Genomic DNA, 19,993 nt, shown 5'->3' with positions numbered 1-19,993 from the left:
AAGATAACATGACACATGAGCTTTTTAAGATCGACTTAACATGATATATTTAAATTAGATAATTAAACTTCCTGTGAGTATCAGGTCAGTTTCCTCACGGTTTCTCTTCTCCTCTCCTTGTGAGGCTTGTTCCTTAATCGTTAACTCTGCAAAGTGTGACTCCACAGCAAGGATCTGCAGTGAGTATCTTCAGGGACTAGGGAAGCATCTTTGAACTGTTAAAACCTAACAAAAATGAACATACTGTGATGGTGATTAAAACTGAAGTGGAAATAAACTCCTGATATATATAGTGTAAATAGATTATTTATCTGAGTGCACTAGGTCACATCCCAGGGTGTCCAAAAATACACAAAGAATACAGTACAAAGAGAAGTCCAGACCTACATATACAGTCAAACCATATTTATAAGATAAAAGACTGACATGGAAGCACTGATTGTAAAAAAGCTGTCTGATCCTGGTAGATAACCATCACAGTGCAATGCTGAGACCAAGTGAATTAATCTTTGAACATATAAATAGGGAAGTACTGATTAGGAGAAAATATTATTTCTCTATTTGATACTGCTGAGGCCTGTACTGGAAAAGTACAATTCAAAAGGCTTTTGCTTGATTATAGAGAGACACAGGAATGCTTAGAAGATGGGAGAGTGGATAGGCACCAGGAACTCAGTCTGTTCAGTTTACTGATTAAAAGAAGAAGGAGGAAGGGGACAACTGTATACAAGGACCAGTGTGAAGAGCGTAACTCTGCTAATGGTATCTTCAGTCTGCAAACAAAGCTTTAGCAAAGGCTCAGTGTTTAGATATAGATGCCTGATACATTCAGGCTAAAAATAGGATTCACAGTTTTAACAGCAGGAGTTAGTAGATCTTGCAACACTTTAATAAAGGTTGTGAAGAATTCTATCAATGGTAATTTGAAAATCAAGAGTAGATGTTTTTCTTAGAACTCCAGTTCAAAGAACAGTAAGTTCATAGATGTTTAACACAGCTAGATAATAACAGCACAGAGGCATCTCTTGGCCTGGTAGTCTATGACCTTATAACTAGATGGTGTGTTAGTACTCAGGTGCCTCTGTGCAGGGGTGCAGTTTACTCATGTTAGGTTGCAGTGCTTACATCTCTTTTGTGCTCTTGTACAGACAGGGGGATTATCCTTTGTTTACCACTCAAAGAAGCAAGTCCTGCTGAATCACTTGCAAAGCACTCTTCACCTTCCTATCATCATATTGTCTCTGAATTTCAGAGTATTAAAAGAGGACAGTGAGGTGAAAATGAGGGACACCTTCCACCAGCCATGACATTCAAAAATTGTAGATCTGTCCATCTGCAGTCTCTGCAGAAAATGTTCTTCAGCTTATTTACAACCACACTGATCTATGTAACAGCTTAGTTGTTTCAGGTTGGCCTTTGGGATGTTCAGCTCAACAGATTAATTTCCAGATTCTGTTTGACTTGTCTACAGATATTTCAGTTAATGTTTCTCTTTCAGTGACTAGTTTGACTTTATTTGCACATACAGAGTTAGTACATGAAATAGCATATTGCAGCAAAACACTTCTTTTTCAGACTCCTGCACCTGCTCAGAACACAGAAAAATCCCAATGAATTTTCTGTTACAAAAGCAGGCTCTTAAATCAAAATGAATAGTTTCAGATAAAAAGCTTAATAAAAGCTCCCTCCTGCCATGGCTTCCACATAATGAACTGGGGTCATTCTAAAGAAAAGAACAGAAATTCTGGGACTAAAAGAGAGCAGAGTGTGAAGTGTTTTTAATATCACAGCATACGTAATTATTTTCTGTTTCTTTTTATTATTAAACATTGAGGTAGCTAGGAGGGAAAACCAATACAATACACTATCTTCAAAACAGTGCTTATATGTACCTATAATTAAGGATTCAGAGCCCATGTTTTGTTGTGCTGGATATGTATGAATGGAAAGATAAAGATCTGGTGGAAGGAGATGTATCTTACTGAAAATGGTCTATTGCTTTATGCCTTCCACTGTTGAAATTACTGGCATCAGTTTTAGAATAAGTGTATATTTTATTCCACTTTGTGTACTGAGGAGACCTCTCTGGCCATTCTGGATCTAACATGTTGCTTTGTTTTTATTCTTGCTCTACTAAATGATAGTTTGATGGCTACAGGAGAACTATTATGGCTAATAATGCACTTAGACTTCTAAGGGCAATAATCTATGTCGACTACTGATTGTTTTCTTCAGTGATACAATTGAACATTCCCTGTTTGGCTTAGGTGCAATTTGTTTTGAGTCATTACTAACCTATTTGGAATTATAGAAACACAAGTAGGTCTCCTCTCTACTTGCAAATAAAATATTTCCCTAACTCTTTGCATATCCCTGTGTACTTTATGCTCATCCCATTTAACAGTGCAGCTGCAAGTTTCCTGGCCTTTGATCTTTCTTTCTCTTTTCCCTCTTTCCTTCTTTCAGATGAGCATTATAAGCTTATTTAGGCTAACGAGGAGATCACATGTCCACTAAATGTGCACAGCAAATGAAAAAAAAGGTGTCTTAATAATACAGACATATTTCAAATATCACTGAAATTCCACAATGAAGAATATTGCAGTTAAAGGAAGGGCTCCTATTGATTTCATTGATTTTGAGTCCTGGCTTCTCCTGAAATCAGCAAGCAGAATAAAACCGTGTCCCAGTTCATTACTAGGTTCTCCTCACTGCTTGCACTTAAGGCAAATTCTGTAGTTCAGCAAAACTGACATTTCTAAAGAGAATCCTCCTCTTTTCACTGAAAAAAGAGAACAGCTAATTGTTACTGTCCAATTTTCCCTGTGGTGTTACTGTGCACTGGCCCAACAGTATTTGCAAAGATGTGCAGTGAACTCCATGCCTCAATTCACCTTTTGCCATATTAGCAAACAGAGCTGCACCAGCTGGAGAGCCCCCTGAACGTGCCCAGCCTTGGCAGCTCTCCTGCTACAGCCTTGGGCCAGGGGAAAGCTGGGAAGTGCCTGGGAGTAGCTGCTCCTGCAGCCCCAGAGCCCTGCACCTGCATCGGGGGCCTCCTGGGACCAAGCAACACGACCTGATCTGCTCACTTTGCATTAACTTTGGAAAAGGCACCTGAGCAGAACCAAGAGCAGTTCAGCAGCAGCCGGGTAACCCCTTCTGCGCTGTGGGCAACCAGAGTGGATCTCCATCTGTGCTCGACTGGTCAAATTTGCCAATTTGCCCTTTAGGCAGCTGTTGTTTGATCTCCACACATGACAAATATGCCAGTCAGACAGGGGTGTTCCATTTTTGTTAATCTGTAGAAAGGAAATGATTTCCCTGATGCAGCAGCATCGTACATATGGCTTATACATAACATCGACACAGCGTTATCTGTGCTACAGCAAAAGGTGAACATTCTTTCCTTTTTCAGGCTGTTTCTCCAAGTGTTTGAAAATCTGCATGTTTAGTGAGTTTGCCCTCAAATCTGATAAATTTTGTCTGTGCTCCATGCTGGACCTTCTTTGAGCAAGGGAGGAGGAAGTATTTTGTCCCCCTGGCTCCTTCTGTGTCACAGGCTTCCTTAAACTGAGAGTGATTGACCTTCCCTTTTCATCCTTGTGTCAGGGATGTGGGGATCAAAGCAGGGCCCTGATCACATCCCAGATGGTTTTAACATACACACCAGCTGATGCCTGGCACCCTCTCTCCTCTTGAGGAAAAGACATCTGTGATCCTTCTCTAAGCCCTGTTTGCTACTCCAGACTCTGCAGAGATCCATCCTACTCCCTGCTAAACGTGCATGGGAAGCAGGAAGGAAAACTCAGGGATCACACAAAGTCTTTTACTTTACACACTTGCTCTCTTTTAACAAATCTTTCCAAAGTACCTTTTTCGTGGAAGCTGTGCAATTGTAATCCAACAATGACAACAAAACCTGTTCAAAACAAAACCACTCGCAGTACTTTGCAAATGCCAACTGATCATCGGATAATGCAGTCTTGGAAGACTAAGGCTCAATACAGACATGAGAGCTGTACATTTATGTTTGAGGAAAAACTAATTTAGAGGGTTATAGCCTAATGCCTCTTTTAAACAAAAAAAAATAAAAAGGCAAAATTTACTTAGATTGGTTTTTATTTGTATGCATGAGCTCAACTATAATGGAATAGTGTTGCTGATATAATTACAATGGCCTGTCTCCAGAGGAGAAGATATTATGCAATGTACTCTCTGCTCTATATAGTCTGAGCACAGGTACCAAAAACTAAATGAGCAAAATTATTACTTCATCTGATAGGAGTTTTGACAGATTTACTCCTACTCTAAATTTCTTCAAGAGCAGCAGAAAGGTGAAGAGGTCTTCCAATTATACCTGAAAGTAGTTAGGTTTGGAAAAGAGAAAGAGAACACAGGACAGAGGAGAGATTTCTCAATTTACGGGTTGATATAAAAGAATTTTAAAACTAGAAATAAGATTACTTTACAGATATGTAAAACAAGTCATCACACTTAAACTGCAATAATGAAAGAGCTAAACCCCACAGATCTGGGAATCTGTCCTCTAGCTGAATTAAAAAGGAGCAGAAATTTCCCTTGTCATGAAGCTGATCGAGGTTCAGCTGCTGACCTCTTTTCATTCTCTCATTTTTAGGCTACTAAATACCACAAAGTTATAACTATACTAAAATGAAGTATTGGATAAAAATGGTTTCTCCAAAGTACTTTTTCAAAAGTACATTTTATAGTTGAGGAGGATATTTGATCATTTTGCCAAAATGTTCTATTTCCTCAGGTATTCAGCTTTTAAGAAAGGCCAGTGAGGAAGCACAGAGGTTACCCAGTGTTACAATGCTGGGGCTCATTCACAGTAATTGGAGATTTCTGAAAAGGAGAGATAATTTGTCTAAATCTACAGACCCAGTAATATGCCTGAAATTTCAGCTAAGAACTGAAAGAATCTTAAGAGGACTAACTAGTGTGCACATGAATTCATGCCCAAGTGATTTCCCATAATTTTATTAGCTTCTGCTTAAATCCTATCCCAGGAGTCCAAAAGGAAATTTTAAGTGCAGTATAAACATTTTTTTTTAATTTAAAAAGTAGATACTCAGAAATAGAAGACAAAACTGAAACACCTTTCCTGAGTAAAAATTAAAATAGTGTTTCTTGTTACAGTAAGAAGAGAAAACATTTTGAAAATCAATCAAGCAAAATTAGATAGCGAAAGTGGATAACCACAAATGTTAAAAAACCTGTATTTGTATATCTAATCAGACTAAAACATTACAGTACATTTGATAATAGACTGAAGCAAGCTTGGACTGTGGGTCACAGGTACACATACCCATTCCATCTGTATTCTAACACCTCATGCACTACCACTGATTGCCATATTTCATTAAGATAAACTGATATTTGTCCGGAGATTTTACTAAGAGACAATAAATAAAAGAGCAAAGAGAACCTTGTATTACTCAGCTTACTTACAATTGAGACCTGAGTGGATACTTTATAATTTCACAGCCAATAGCGCTGGTTTAAAGTTTCATCCCAATAACACTTTCTTCAAGAGGGGCTGGCAAAACATGATTACAGAGTCTGTACTCTGTCAAACATTTACCTAGGCTACAGCAGTGATCTCAAGTGAGACTGTAATAGCACTGAAATGAAAAGGGGAAGCCCATAAATCACTCAATCTGTACCTTCACATTATCTATCTCCTTGCTAATTTCAAGGTGACAGTTACCATCTGCTATAGAAGTACAGAAGTTTGACAGATAACATAAGCAGCCTTTCCAAGCATTTCAACTTCAGAAATGTGATTCCAGCTAAAAGTGAGATTTAGGGCTATTCAGATTGTGATTTGGTGTTGTGATAACAGAAAGAGACTGTACAGAATCAGCATTATAATTTTAAAGTTATGACCCTTCTGGGCCTCTTTTTCCTTTACTGCTGTGATTCGAACATTGATCCAAAGGATATAGAAATGCTTATGAAAAAGACTTTAGAGGAGAACGTTATGAAGAACTTCAGAAAACTTGTGAATGTGCATCTTTGGCCCCCAAAGAACAAAGAGAAGTCAAATCCCTGACAATGATAGTGAGGTGGCCACCATGCACCTGCTTTTCCAGGAAGAGTCTTAAGTGCAAAGAAAGAATCATAATGGACATTTCAGTTGAGAAAACTACTCTAATGAAGCAAAATCTGTGGGATGACTAGTACATTGAAGAAGTAGAAAATGGTTTTGGTGTTCAGGGCATTAAAGCCAGAAGAACCCCCAGGGGAATGTGGTTCTAAGAGCCTGATACACTGCATCCTAATTAACTCCTAACTGACCTTTCTGGTTATTTGGTGCCCAGAATTAAATACAATATTACATTTCATCCTGCTCTGTCACATGATGTCTTTCCATATCCTGCCCCAAATTGCATTTGTCTTTCATGCTACCCTATCAATTACTAACGCAAATCTAATTTGCTGCTTGCCTTCTCCAGGAGGTCTCTCCCAGCATTAGAAACGTTCCAGTTCTTCACTACTGGCTAATGCATTTATTATGGATGATTTTTTTCCTCTGCATTTTGAGGTTGATGATTCACAAACATCCTTCAGGAGACAGAACTAATGCAGAAGTTAAAAAAACAGAAAACTTGAAAATTAAACCAGACTCCCTCATATTCCCAACAAGTTATGAATAACTTCCCTGAATGAAGCTGTTCTGACTTGAGAGCAACTATTTTGGTTTTTCGTTTGTTTTGTTGGTCTCTTTTTAAAAGGAGAGGCACTAAGAACAACTGTGCACAGAGAAGAAAACAGAAGGAAAACTTCAGCAGCCTTCACAGGGTCTCTGCTTTGCTCTGCTGGGCTATATCTGCACTGGCTTTACCAGGAGACTCATTTGCATACACACGATTTGCTTTCACTGCCCTGAGCAGAGCTGTGGTTTTTGGGGAGTTGGCAAGCATTGGACTGGCTCAGGACAGAACTGCAGTTCCTCTCTCCTGGGTGTGCCAGTGCAGGGCCTCAGCCATTCCCTGGCCATGGAGTTTTCCCGTGGAGGGAAGGAGCCTGCAGAGCTGCCACTCGGAAGGCAGGTCCTGCCCAGACACCGCCGTGCCGGGCACGGAATAACAGACTCCCTGCATTCGTGTTCTGCTGCTCTTTGCCTTCTTTATCTCCCTCTCAGACCTTGTCTCCTTCGTTTTACATCTCTAGGAATATTCTATGATATGATAAAGGCTTTGGATCAGAGGAAAGGTCAGTATTGATCTCACTTTGATCAGTTTACTGAAGGGAGATGCTGGCCCTACATAAATATTTAATGGTTCTGAGGAGTAGCCAAAAACACCTTTGCAAATGTTTTACGGTCTAACAGAAGTTTCTGAGACCACTCCATTGCCTTTGCTCCTGGGTGTAAATGCAGCACTGAAGCCTCTGTGCCCCTGTATTTGTACTCCAAAATTAATTTGGATATAGCCAACACTTGCTTACCAGCTTTTCTTAAAACGTTAAATATTAAAAGGACATGGCTTCATGAAAAAACAGGCTCCTGTCATAGCTAAATAGCTAAATAAGGAAAACAGAGGTTTACTAAAGCACATACATGGCTGGGCTGATTTAAAGTTTCCTGGGTGTGCATTTCCATGACAATGAGGCTGCATAAATACATTCCAAACGGAATGGTTAGCAATGATAAAAGTGGGCAAAATATCAGTACCATCTGCTCACTTCTAATGCCTGAAAAAAGTGACAACCTAAAATTAACCAAAGAAAGTGAGCTGCTAAATAACCTTTCTCCCCCTCCAAAATCTTAGAGGCCTGTACATGTCAGCACTGAATTTGACCTTTAGTCATTGTTCCCTACTGTAATATTTATATTTCAAATTTTTCCTTAGCTTTAAGTGAAACTCGTTTAACTTGCACAGTTAAAATGACTGGAACTTAATAAAAACACAGAAAATTCTGCTGCTATTAGTAGTCTCCAGCACTGAGACTGCTGTAACTGAGGAGACTAAACAGCATCACTGTCAACAATTTATCTTAATTTTTAGCTTGAATTTTGTATATCCATTTTCACTTTTTCCAGTCTAAAATTAGTCTCTGTGCTGAAAAAACTCCTATAAATGTCAGCAGAGGAGCAGAAATAATGTATCTGTATTATTTTTAAAATAATTATTTTTGAAGTCTGGGCATTGAAACAAAAATTGATTCTGACTCTAAAACTGAAATTTTGAATTATTTATTTGCATTTTGAATCATGGATGTTTTGTGCCTTTTCACATCACTGAGAAATGATGTCCAAGAGATAACTTGCAGTTTGCTGCTACTTAGGGGACACGGTGGGACAAGGCTGAGCATCAGAAATTAAAAGCATAGGGAAATGGATGCAAGACTTGGATCAAAGGTCAAATCAATCAAAAGAAAATGCTAAGAGTGGAACCTGAGATTCTGAAAAAAGCAACAGAGTTAATCTATGACCAAAGCCCAGAATTTCCTCTCATTTTTGCAGGCACGCTTATGTGATTTTACTCAGTGAGAGCCTGAAAACACACAGCTATATGTGAATTTAGTGTATATAAATTACCTCATTGATGGCAATGGAATTATTCATATGAGGAATATAAGCTTAGTTCTGCAGTCTGAGCCAGCACACAGTGAAGGTGTTTCTGGTTGCTGGCTGAACTAAGCACTGCAACCCTTGCTGTTCAGCAGGACCCTGGTGAGAACACTTGCACCAGGAGCCCCTTCTTTTAAATCTGTTAATGCTACTGATGTTAATCAAGCTGTACTGCTCTTGCTGCTACATTTATACAGTAAGAACAACAGATAATTATACCTAGAACATACTTTCATTTGACAATGGTTAATAAATTTAATATGGAGAGAGATTTCGAAGCCTCAGTGAAAATGAAAAGCTAATAGCATTAAATGGCTGAGGGTGATTATTTTTGCAAAGAATGTGGATTATGCTAGTTCTCAGTATAGAAATAAAGAGAATAAAGCCATGGTTATAATTTCATCTTTGCAATATAAATAGGATAGACAGATGCTTGATATTGTACAGTAATTATAGATGGCTGAACTGAGAATAAACCTTTTTTGTACATAATGGTTTCTGATTTTGAAGGCCATTTTTAAATCTATGGTTAGGGTTTTGTCTTCCTGCCAAGGATATGAGTTGGTATGAAGTATGTGGTGTTTTCTGAGCTTGACTTTTAAACATAATATTCAAGCAGGCTGGTAAGTCATGGGTCAGACAACAAGACATTCACCAAATTGAAAGAGAGAGTGGTGGGGGCGTAATGAGATTATAATTTTATCTGATAATCAGAATCGTGTAATGTAACTAAAAGGAAGAAACAACCACAGCATCTTTGCAAGTATTCTGTGCTGTGAAAGGACAAAAGTGAAGGAAAAAACCTTTGACACATTCCTGAAACTCCAAGCTGTCTAGCACGGTAACTTCGTGAAGCTGTGGGCTCTGCAATTGATATGCCATAGCTCTCTGAGCAGACACGAGAAAAAAAGGAGATGTAGTACTATGGAAAAGTGAGAGGGAAGACAGAGTGGCATTGATGTGATCAGCTTTAAGGGCATTTCACTTGAAAGAATACCTGAGGCAACAGAAGCAGAAGGGGCAATAAATAATTCAGCAAGAAAATTACATTTCAAAACAATGAGGTTGTCTTTCCCTTTCCCCTTTCAATGAAAACTGCTTTCAAAGAACTTTCTGCAGCAATAGCTGCAGAAACTTCTGCTGAGAAACACTCTCATTCACTCATATTTGGTGAAACAATGCAATCCTCCTCATGCAGAAAGCTGTCCAGTGAAAGGACAGGAGTCTAGAATAAATCTTACTTCATGAGGAATTGAGGTGTCAGACACAACCCAGTGCTCTCAGGCCAGACCTCAGCTGGTAGCAATTGTCACAAGTTGTCTGACTTCAGTGGAGCTCTGAGCAGTTACACCAGGGTGCAGCTGTCCCTGGAGGATTGTGAAAAGTTTTGTTAAAGTCAAGTTAATGAAAATGTAAGTTCAGCACACTGCAAACTGACACACAGGAGAAGGGGAAGCATGTTTATCAGCTTGACTTGGCTGCACTGGGAGTGAAAAGCACAGCATTTTCAATCACTGGAGAGTGTGTGCAGCAGATAAGTCTGTACTGTATGGAGAGCTGGAGAAAGCATGTGGAGGATTTTAAATAGGACACAGGAAAAGTTAATTTAAAACACAAAAATAATTTAAGTTAAAAAATGAATGGCTGGATCTTTATCAGGTTCTATACTGACTTAAACAGAATTTAGGATATGTAAGATGCACAGGACAGCATAACTTTTGATTTACAGCATGTGAAGGTTCATGGGAAGGTTCATCTGCCCATGACCAGGGCTAAGCACCAAGCACTGCACGGTGACATAATGAAATGGGGTAAACCCACTCCTATTTACTGCAGCATGGGAGACACCCTTCAGTGGGTCCTGGGGGACAGCTCACAGACTGCAAGGGCACACATGACTTACTCAGCTGTTCATTGGCTTTGCAGCCAGGCTTTAATCGTGGTATCACAGCATGGAAGGCCAGAGTTGGAAGAGTTCAGCCTGGCTTGGCCACTGCTGTCACCACTGTCCTTCACTGCTCCCCTTTGCCAGGCTGATGCAACTATTTGTGGGGATAAGCTCTAAGCAAGATAATTTTAGCTTTCAGGGAACAAGCCATAAACCAGATCCCTCACACAGACTATGAAAAAAACCCAACCAAATCCTGCAATATTTTCTTCTTAATCTTAATTTTCAAGTCATACAGCCAAAGCCCTACAAACAGATGAATCATAACATCTGATGGGATAGTAACCTAGAGGAGCTGGAAAAGCAAGAAGCAGAACAGAACAGGACAGCATGAGAATTATTTAGTGTGGCTTTGTTGCCAGAGAAAGCACAGCAAAGACTACTGCTGCAGCTTCAGTGCTCAGCCTTATGTGCTTCTGTATCAAATGTGAATTTATCAGGCTTTGCAAGGCAAAGATCTCAGTGGGGCTGCAGATGGCTGGAGAGGAAAATAAAATAAAACAGAGATAATTGGAGAAAAGCACCAAATTCCTGTTTCTACAGTTAAGACATGTTGAAGGTTTTCTACTTTTGCTATGCACAGTCTGCTAGGAAAGAGGTAGCTCTTATCTATCTGCAAATGTCATAAAATCGAAAGATGCTTTCAAATGAATAGCATATATTTTTCAGGTATGCATTCCAGCTCATAACTAGTGTGATGCTTTCTTATATCTCATTTGAACAAAGGTCCTAAAGATCCTTCAAGTGTTTCCCTGTGTAATATTAAAGAAAGTAGAGAAAAAAACCCAAAAAACCCTTGTAAGCTTTTCAAGAAACAAATTCACATAAGTTGTTCTTGATAAAGTCCCCAAACAGACAATGCCCAGGAGGTTTCCTAATGTTTCTCCTGTCTTTAAGGATCACAGTATTCTGGCTAAAAGTGGAAGAAAAATCTTCTTGCAAAATTCTCCTTTCTGGGAGTGTCTATGGATTTTTATGCCCCACATCCCTATGGAACTGTAATGGGCTTCTGTCATCAGCTGGTTTCTATCCATTAATAGATTCTTCTGACCCTTATTTGGGGGTTCATTATCATGTATGAGGTGAACTGTATTTAAGAGAGATTACAGATAACTGTACAAGGAAAAAGGGGTGAAAGAGGATGAGACATTTAAAACCTTATAGAATTCCTATTGATGTCGATAGGAGTCTTTCCACTGGTTTAGTGGAGTGTAAGCTATGCCCTTATTTATCTGACATTTCCTCTGAGCTGCAAAATTGCCTGCAGTTACAGATATTCACTAAAAGTCTGCCTACTAAGAACAAGGACTGACTGAAGGAATATATAGTTGTATTACCAAAAGTAGATAAGTACTATTTTATGTATATCATGATAGTGGAAAATAAGATGATAAGATTGATAGTTGATAAGGTTTGACTACAATGATTTACTGTTGAGGATAAGTACACATGCAGCTGCTAGAACAACAGAGCTCTCCTGCATTAAGTACTCAAAGCTCCTAAAAATAAACCCCAGCACACTACAATTAAAAGCTGAGAGTACACTTCATTCTATTTAGTTCACGAGGTGAACAGAAATTACACGTGACTTATGGATGAAACACCAAAATTCACTGAAGAGGGTCTTTGAATACGACACAGGAATGATTCTCTTGGTTGACTAAAAGCCTCCCTTTTCTAAAGGCAAACTAACAGGCTACGGAGCCTGGAAGGTCAGTTCCCCTGTTATAGGACATGGTGAGTACCTAATAGGCCAGCAAGCCTTCCTGCTTACCTCCCACAGGTCACTAAATCCATCTGCAGTCAGCAGGGCTGTGCCCTGTGGCAGGGGCACTTCGTGGTGCCCCAGCTGCCGGGGAGCTGAGAGCGCGGCCAGCCCAAATGTCACGGCAGTACATTCATTCATGCTCAGGCTGGGAGCGGCTTTCAGCTCCTGGAAATTCTATTGGTGTCTGGGAGGAGGATTCTAATGCCACAGCATCCTTTGAGGAGGTTTTGCCATTCCGGTGACAACTGTGCTATGAAATGCCAGGTGGTGTTCACCTCCCACCCCATCTCTTGGCTCTGCCCACCGCCCAAGCGAACACGCTCGCATGGCACAGAACCCTTATGTGGAAACTAATGCTGCATAAAGCAGCTGGGCTGGTTTTAGGCTACTTCCAACTTCAGTGAGTGCCTAAAGGATACTGCAAAAAAGCAAGCAATTAAATCCTAATATTCTCCACATATTGCTAAGACTATTCTTCACAAGCTGATTCCCACGTTTGCTCCCACTCTCACTGCAATATATCTCAACCAGCATTACTTGTTTCAAAGTTAAGCATCTTTCTACATCTAATCAAGGAAGAGAGAACAGACTCTCCAGATAGAAATCCCTTCCTTCCTCGAGTAGCTAACTGGGTCTGTCCTACAGAGACCTTTCTCTATGCACTTTTAAGATCACAGGAACGCATGAAGAGGTGGAGTTAAAGAGAAGGACAGTTAAAGAAATAATACTTTTTAGTAGTTGCTTTTCAGAGTGTATTGGATTTTTATTACTATTTAACATTTTTTTCCTCAGCCATGGTTCCAATCCATAAGGAAGGCACTGCCCCCTTGGATAGGTATTATATAAACACATAATAAATCTGGGCCTTTAAAGCAATCCTTGTCTGAAAACACAGGTAGTCTGGGAATGTAGAGCATGAACACCCAATGTGAGAATTGCAGCAGCCAAAGATCTGAGTTAGTTAGGGCAAAAGAAAAGGAAGTGAACAATTCTTAGCTGATCTGGAGTAGGGGTTAATACAGCCACTCGTATGAGGTGATATGCTTCTGAATGAATGAGGAAAATGGAGCTTGGGTTCTTTTAGAGGTAGAAATGAGACACAAAACTTCCATACATTAAAAAAAAAATAAGACCTGCAACATCTGAATGAAAATTTTTGTTTCACGGACAAAATGAGTTCCATAACCTTCTCCAGCTGTATGCAAGAATCAGCAGTTCTTGATGCTTGCTTTTCCTAAATGAGTATATGACTTGATTGTCTCTCTTTAGAGGAACAGGAATAAAGGAAGACCATAATATCATATTTTATATATACACATATATATGTGTGTATATATATATATATATATCTCCATCCTTAAAGATTGCCAGAACTTGAGTGGACAAAACCCTAAGTAACTTGATCTAACTTTGAAATAAATGCTGCTTTGAATAAGAATTTGTACTAAATGATCTCCAGAGGTCTCTTCCACCTTTATTTTCATGGTTTCTATGGTCTATGAAGACATTTTTCAATGAACTGTATAATTCAGGAAACTAAGGGCCTTAATCAAACCCACAGTATAAGATATCAACACTACCCCCAAAAAAAGCACCCTTATGTCAGGAAATTAAGCAAGTACCTTTCAACCACAGAAGCTACAGTTCAAGATGGGGACTGCAACCAATTGCCAAGATCAGAAAATGAACCTTATACTACTACTTTCCAAATGGGATATGCCACTGGAACAGTAAAGTTTGGACATGACCATAAAACAGGGAAAGAAACAAAACTGAGTTAGAGCTGGGTGAATTTTGCTGCTACTGCCCAAAGTACTGTGGAATCATGGAAAACCAGTTCTTGGCATTTATGGCTGCTTTGCAAACCCAAGCCAAAACGAACAACTTGTTTGATACATCTACTCCAAAAACCTGAAGAGACAATTTACTGTTCTACTGAAAATCGAACAATTGCTTCCTGAACCTTAGCTTATACTAAGCACAGCATAACTGCAGCTTTCAGTGCAGCAGCAATATGTTAAATTAGGGATCAACACATCTTGGAGGTTTACACGGGGTAGGGGTTAACATAAAGGTCACTCAGCCAGGAACCAGCGGTGGTTTTTCCAGCATATGATGCTACAAAATATCTACCAGATATGGTTTTAAAGGGCTAAACAGCCTCACCTCTGCAAAGGTTCTGCCAGGTGTCTTTGTGCAGCCTGCTGAATCACCACAGTGCCTATGCAGTGTACATCACCCACTTGGACTGGCACCATCTCAGCCAGGCTCACTGCAGCCTGCCGGGCCATTGCCCACTGGCTTCGTGCTTGGAAGATGAAGAGATGAGGGCCACAGCAAAGTTACTGTTAAATGTAGTTTAAACAATTTCACTTCATTCTAAATGTCAGCCTGAAATTTTCCGGAGTTTTAATCTGCCAAGTGTATGCAGGCTGGTGATTTCAGCTGAATGATTCCCAAGCTTTATTGTTCCAGTCTTATTTTAAAGTTCTGTACCTTGTTGGAACAGGCCAAGAACACCCACATGGATGAGGTGGGTGGGTGCTTCTCTTTTGCTAGCTGAAAACTGACAAATAGGTTTTATTTCCTTTGATGCTCTACTTGTATTATTGTAAATCCCACTCAGCTTTGGAAAAGGAAAAGAGACATAGTGCAATTATACCTTCTTCTAAAAGAGTAGGGGATTTGCTAGGGAATTTTGTACAACTGTGGGAGGCCAAATACATCAAACTATTCTCTATGAGGCTGATAGATTGTTATACTGAAAAGGTAGCCATAAAAATGCTGAGAAGACAAGGGGAGGAAATTAAAGGAGCTGATATGTGACCTGGCAAAACAGAAATTATTCTGGAAACAAATGCTGACACTTGAGAACACAGATCCTTTGGGAGTGAGACTCTAAGCTCCATAGCATTCTGCAGGAGGCCATGGAAATTAGCACGAGTCTTGAGTGATGGGGCTTCTTGCTTCCTGCATACAATGAGAGAAATATGTATTTTGTATATGCCATTCTTGGCAAGTTCAGGAAGGAAGAAATCCCAACACATCTGGAAAGGGGATTTCTCTCCACCGTGGACAGCTGCTGTTTGCTCTGTTTTCTTCTAGGTGGACATAATCACATTAGGCAGGGTAACTTTAAATAGAAGCTGCAGAGTACCCTGTAAGGGTGATCCTGTCAGGGGACCTGTAAACCTATATGGTGACATCCTGTGGCTGTGTTTCTTTCTCAGCATCACTGCCCACTGTTCAAGATTCTGTTGTTCCTTGGGGGCCTCGTTGCTGGTTGGAAGGTACAGATACTTTAGGGAAGAACTGCTCCCCTTCTGAACTTTGCTGAATACTTAAACTTAAAAACATAAATTAGGCTTGAAGCTGAATTTTTTTTCCAGACATCACTGCAGAGATTTTCCAGAACCAAAGCACAAGGTCTTGAAAACAAAAAAGGGCCAACAGAGAGCTGTGTGAGTCAGAGAACTGGCAGCAGGATGTGAGGCTGTTCAGTTCCAGCCCACAGGGACAAACCAAATTGAGTACCTGAAGGTCACCTCTATCTGCTGGCTCTGAGCTGACCTGTGTGAAATGGATCTTTGGTCTCAGTCCACGGGTCAAGTGAAGAGAGGGCTATCCAGAAACAACTAAGAGTTCCTGAACATAGCAGTGACCTGCATGAGGAATCTTTTCTGTGCCCATATTTATAGAGGTTCAGCTTCCCAGTACTATTTGTCTGTCTTGTTCTCTGCATCCAAACCAACAGCAGGATGATGGCAATCCTCAGGAGGGGATATTCAAGGCTGGATCCAGCCCTGCTGGCATTGAGATGTGCCAAACAGTTAAACAATTTGCAAATTACCGTCACTAAGTTGTTCAGTTACTCTTTCTCCATCACTTCCCATTCCACCTCCTTAATTTATGCTCACTATTGTTACTTGTTACAGCAGGAAGTACGACATCCTGGCACACAGCTGCTGTCTCTCTTAGCTGGAACAGAGTCTGCTGCTTCTCCCAGTTCCTTGAATGTTTTTATAGACTGCCCCAGCCTCTGATGGAGTACAGCAGGCTCCCCTTGCTAGTGCACACACATGCTGCTGATAAGCTGTGCCAGCACTGAATAAAACATCTCTTTCTGTAGACACTCCACAGTAGCTGCTAGCAATGGCCTTAAATTCATGGTAATATGAATAGTAAATTTTGCCTTATATGTTTTTATGGGACTGGATTTCTTTCTGTTATCCAGGAAATTAAATGAAGGTGCCCATTAACACTTAAACTAACATGAAAGCTGCAGTTCTCTTCATGCATTAGCTCACGCTACCCTGAAATAATCAGCCCTGATATTATGACGCAGAATCACTTGGGTTGTCCTTCTTTTTTTTTATTTATTTTAAAGAACAGATGAGAGGATCCTCTTACAGTTTCATTTGTGCTCTGAAATACTGTCCTTTGCATGTAATTTAATGATTTTTCAGTATGAATAACAATCATCTACATGATGAAGTGAGGTCTGTGTCTTCTTGTGTATCTGTACTAAGCCTGGCTACATCAGGCTCTTTTCTTCAGAGGAGTTTTTGAATACTACAGAAAAATGATGACAGTTCTTATTAGCAGTGGTGGAATGTGGATTTTTGTCTTTAATTTTGCCTTTCCTGAGTAGTCATTCAGGGAAGTGTGAAAGTGATGATGTGATGGAACTGATGAGCAGGGTAAATGCAATCCTGAAAAAAAATCCTGTGGGTTGTTGTTCTGTAATTCCTAATATGCATTCCCCTTCTAAACATGGAGATAGAAAAATATTTCACAAAGAGTACTTAGTATATATAACAGAAAACAATTTAATAATGCGGGATAGAAAATTTATTACTTCACTTGAAGACCTCAGCATGTCCTTATACAAAGTGGACAAGTGTGACCAACAGGCAATAGAAACACTAAACAGCCCACACTAATGACTGATATGAAGGGAGCATTTGATGTGGGCTGAACCAGCCTCTTCAAAATATTGACATTAATATTGACATTAATTTCAACTTTCAGTGACATATCAAGGGATCTTCAATTATTCAATTTAGCAAGCAGATTTGCAGATGGAACAGAATGAACTGGTAAGGTTTTCAAGTATGGGATTAATTTCCTAAAGATCCTTGGCCTTAATTTCCTAGTCTCAAGAATGGGAGAAATTCCTGACGCTGTGGGAAATTCTGAGTGCTCTTACACGTATAGGAAATGGATCCATACCAAAGACAAGGGAATCAACAATCCAGAGAAAGATTCAGATTTGCTCCTCTTTGCAAGCCCCAAGAAAAATTAATGCTGGAGAAGTTCAGATCCAGATTCTATTGTGCTTCCTAAGGCAACCTCCACATCATTTCTCCCTCTTGCTTCTGTGGCTTGCAGGAGCCACCCAAGAAAAGTGATTTTTTTCATGATGCCCAAAATCAGAGAGGATTTTCAAATGGGAATGACTAAACCACATTTGGGTACACTTAAAATAAAAGAAAGTTAATGCTAAAACACCTCTAAGAACCTGATGTCTTTTTAAATTAAGAACAAAATTAGTTCCTTATAGAACTGAAAAATTGGCCTGATCTTTTAAAACTGATAGAATGTATATGATGATTTATGAAGTTAAATAATGGATTTTGTGCTATGCAAAATGTAAACCAAGAGAAACAATAGAAATAAAATATGCACATCACTAGGAGCATAGTGATCCTAGCTGACATTGCCCTGCATCTTGAGTTACCACCTAAGCCTGTGGAAAATGAGTTCAATGCTGCCTTGAGTGGGCATCATTTTACGCTTCTTTTGCAAAGTTGACAGTCACCACATCATCTGTTAATGGCAAATTGGACTGAATGTATTTATCATAGAATATTTTCCATTAGCCCATCCTCCAAGAGACAAATACAATTACACATATTGAACATCACCACTGTGAGGTCAATGCAATTTAGCAAGAGTGAAAATAAATCACCATTGCTCTGGTAGGGAAATGGACACCCTGTCTTGCCAACTGCATCACTCAAGTACTGAGCAGATGTGATTTGTCCAGTTGGGGCCAACTTTATCTGACGTGTAACCACACACACTTCAGTCAGGCTAGGTCAGGAATTAATTTGTCAGCTGGAATAAAACTGCCCAAGTGTTTTCCAGTGGGTAGTTCGAGAGTTCCAGGAGTGGACCTGGGATTTATATGGACTCATCACACATCACCGGGTCCTCTGTGCCCAACAAAAGTGTGCACTGTTGATTATCTGAGTGATTTTGCCCCTTACAGGCCAGGAACAGAACCAACCAATATTACAATTGAAGCTGTATGTGTGATTTCAGTTACCATGAATAAGGTGGTAATTTATCCATCATGATACTTTAACAAGCATACATTTGATGGATGATAGGACTTATTATACACATTATAAACTCCTAATGATATTTCACACATCTTCTTTCTGGAATTCTGTGACAACCTACCTTATAGCTATGATTAGAAAATGCTGCATCAGGAAGAGCCCTAGAAATACAATTTATCATAAGCAGATCATCATTCTCTTAAAAATTTTCACAGAAAGAGATTCAACTCGCATAGTTTCTCTTTTTGTTATGCATTTTGATATGACTGTGAAACTGGCAATGTACTGAAGACTGAAATTCTGTGATGACTCATTACTGCTACAAAGATTAAAAGAGAAGAGAAAATAGAGTATTTCTTATAACACTCTCATAACAATCTTTTAGCTGTGATACTAAGAGAGTTCGAACAAAATTCTCATGATACAAATTGTAATGAACATCTGTAGCTGTTACAAAATTGGCCTATTTCTGCATCTCTGAGTGGTTTCTCTGGTTTTTCGCAACAGGCAGTGACAAAGTAACTTTCTGAAACTGTCATCTTTTTTTGAATTACCTGCATTTTCTCTGCTAACTTGAGAAATCAGCAACTGTATGACTTGCTGACTGTATCACTAACATTTTAGTATAATAATTGGCATATGATTGAAGAGAGCAGAACTGTGTGGTGTGAAGCTCTACACATATCAATCACAAGTGGCAATCCCAGCTTTCTCAATGCTGTAAAAATCCCCCTCATTAGTGTCAGTTTCCTTATTTTTATCACATTTAAATCACTTTGTTATAAGCAAATGAAAACTGCTTTGTACTTAGCAAACTATTATTGCAGACAGCCAAGCAGATGAGTAAAGGTTCGAGGATACTTCAAAAGAGCAGAGCTGATTCTATCCTAGTGAAAACCTCATCAGGTGATCAGAAAAAAGGTAAAAAGTGTTTGAGAACAACTAATTTTAGATATGTATGCACAGTTCTCAGAATCATCCTTATGGAATGAAATTCTACCATACACAACATTTTCCCCAAACTGGTCAGAACAGGTGTTTGACAAACTGGAAAGCAAGTGCAGCGTGGGTTTGGATTGGGAACCAGGGAGGAGTAGGTACCTGCTTGCCCTAACTCAAATCACCCCATAAGGATCATTTTTATTACTAATTGCTGCTTTCTGAGGGACCTCATCATCAATCACCTTCCTCGGCTATGGGCCAGCTTAAGTCCATTCACTGATGCGTGTCATGGCTAAGAGATGGAAAACTGGTACCTCAGAAGGTGCAATTCACAAGGCAAAGCCAAAATAGATTAAAAAGTACACAGAGACAAGTTGCAATGCTGT

The sequence above is a fragment of the Myiozetetes cayanensis genome, unplaced genomic scaffold (genome assembly GCF_022539395.1).
Source record: "Myiozetetes cayanensis isolate MyiCay16 unplaced genomic scaffold, myiCay2020 scf15, whole genome shotgun sequence".
Taxonomy (NCBI): Eukaryota; Metazoa; Chordata; class Aves; order Passeriformes; family Tyrannidae; genus Myiozetetes; species Myiozetetes cayanensis.
The sequence above is the reverse complement of the archived record's forward strand: the minus strand, read 5'-3'. Positions refer to the sequence as shown.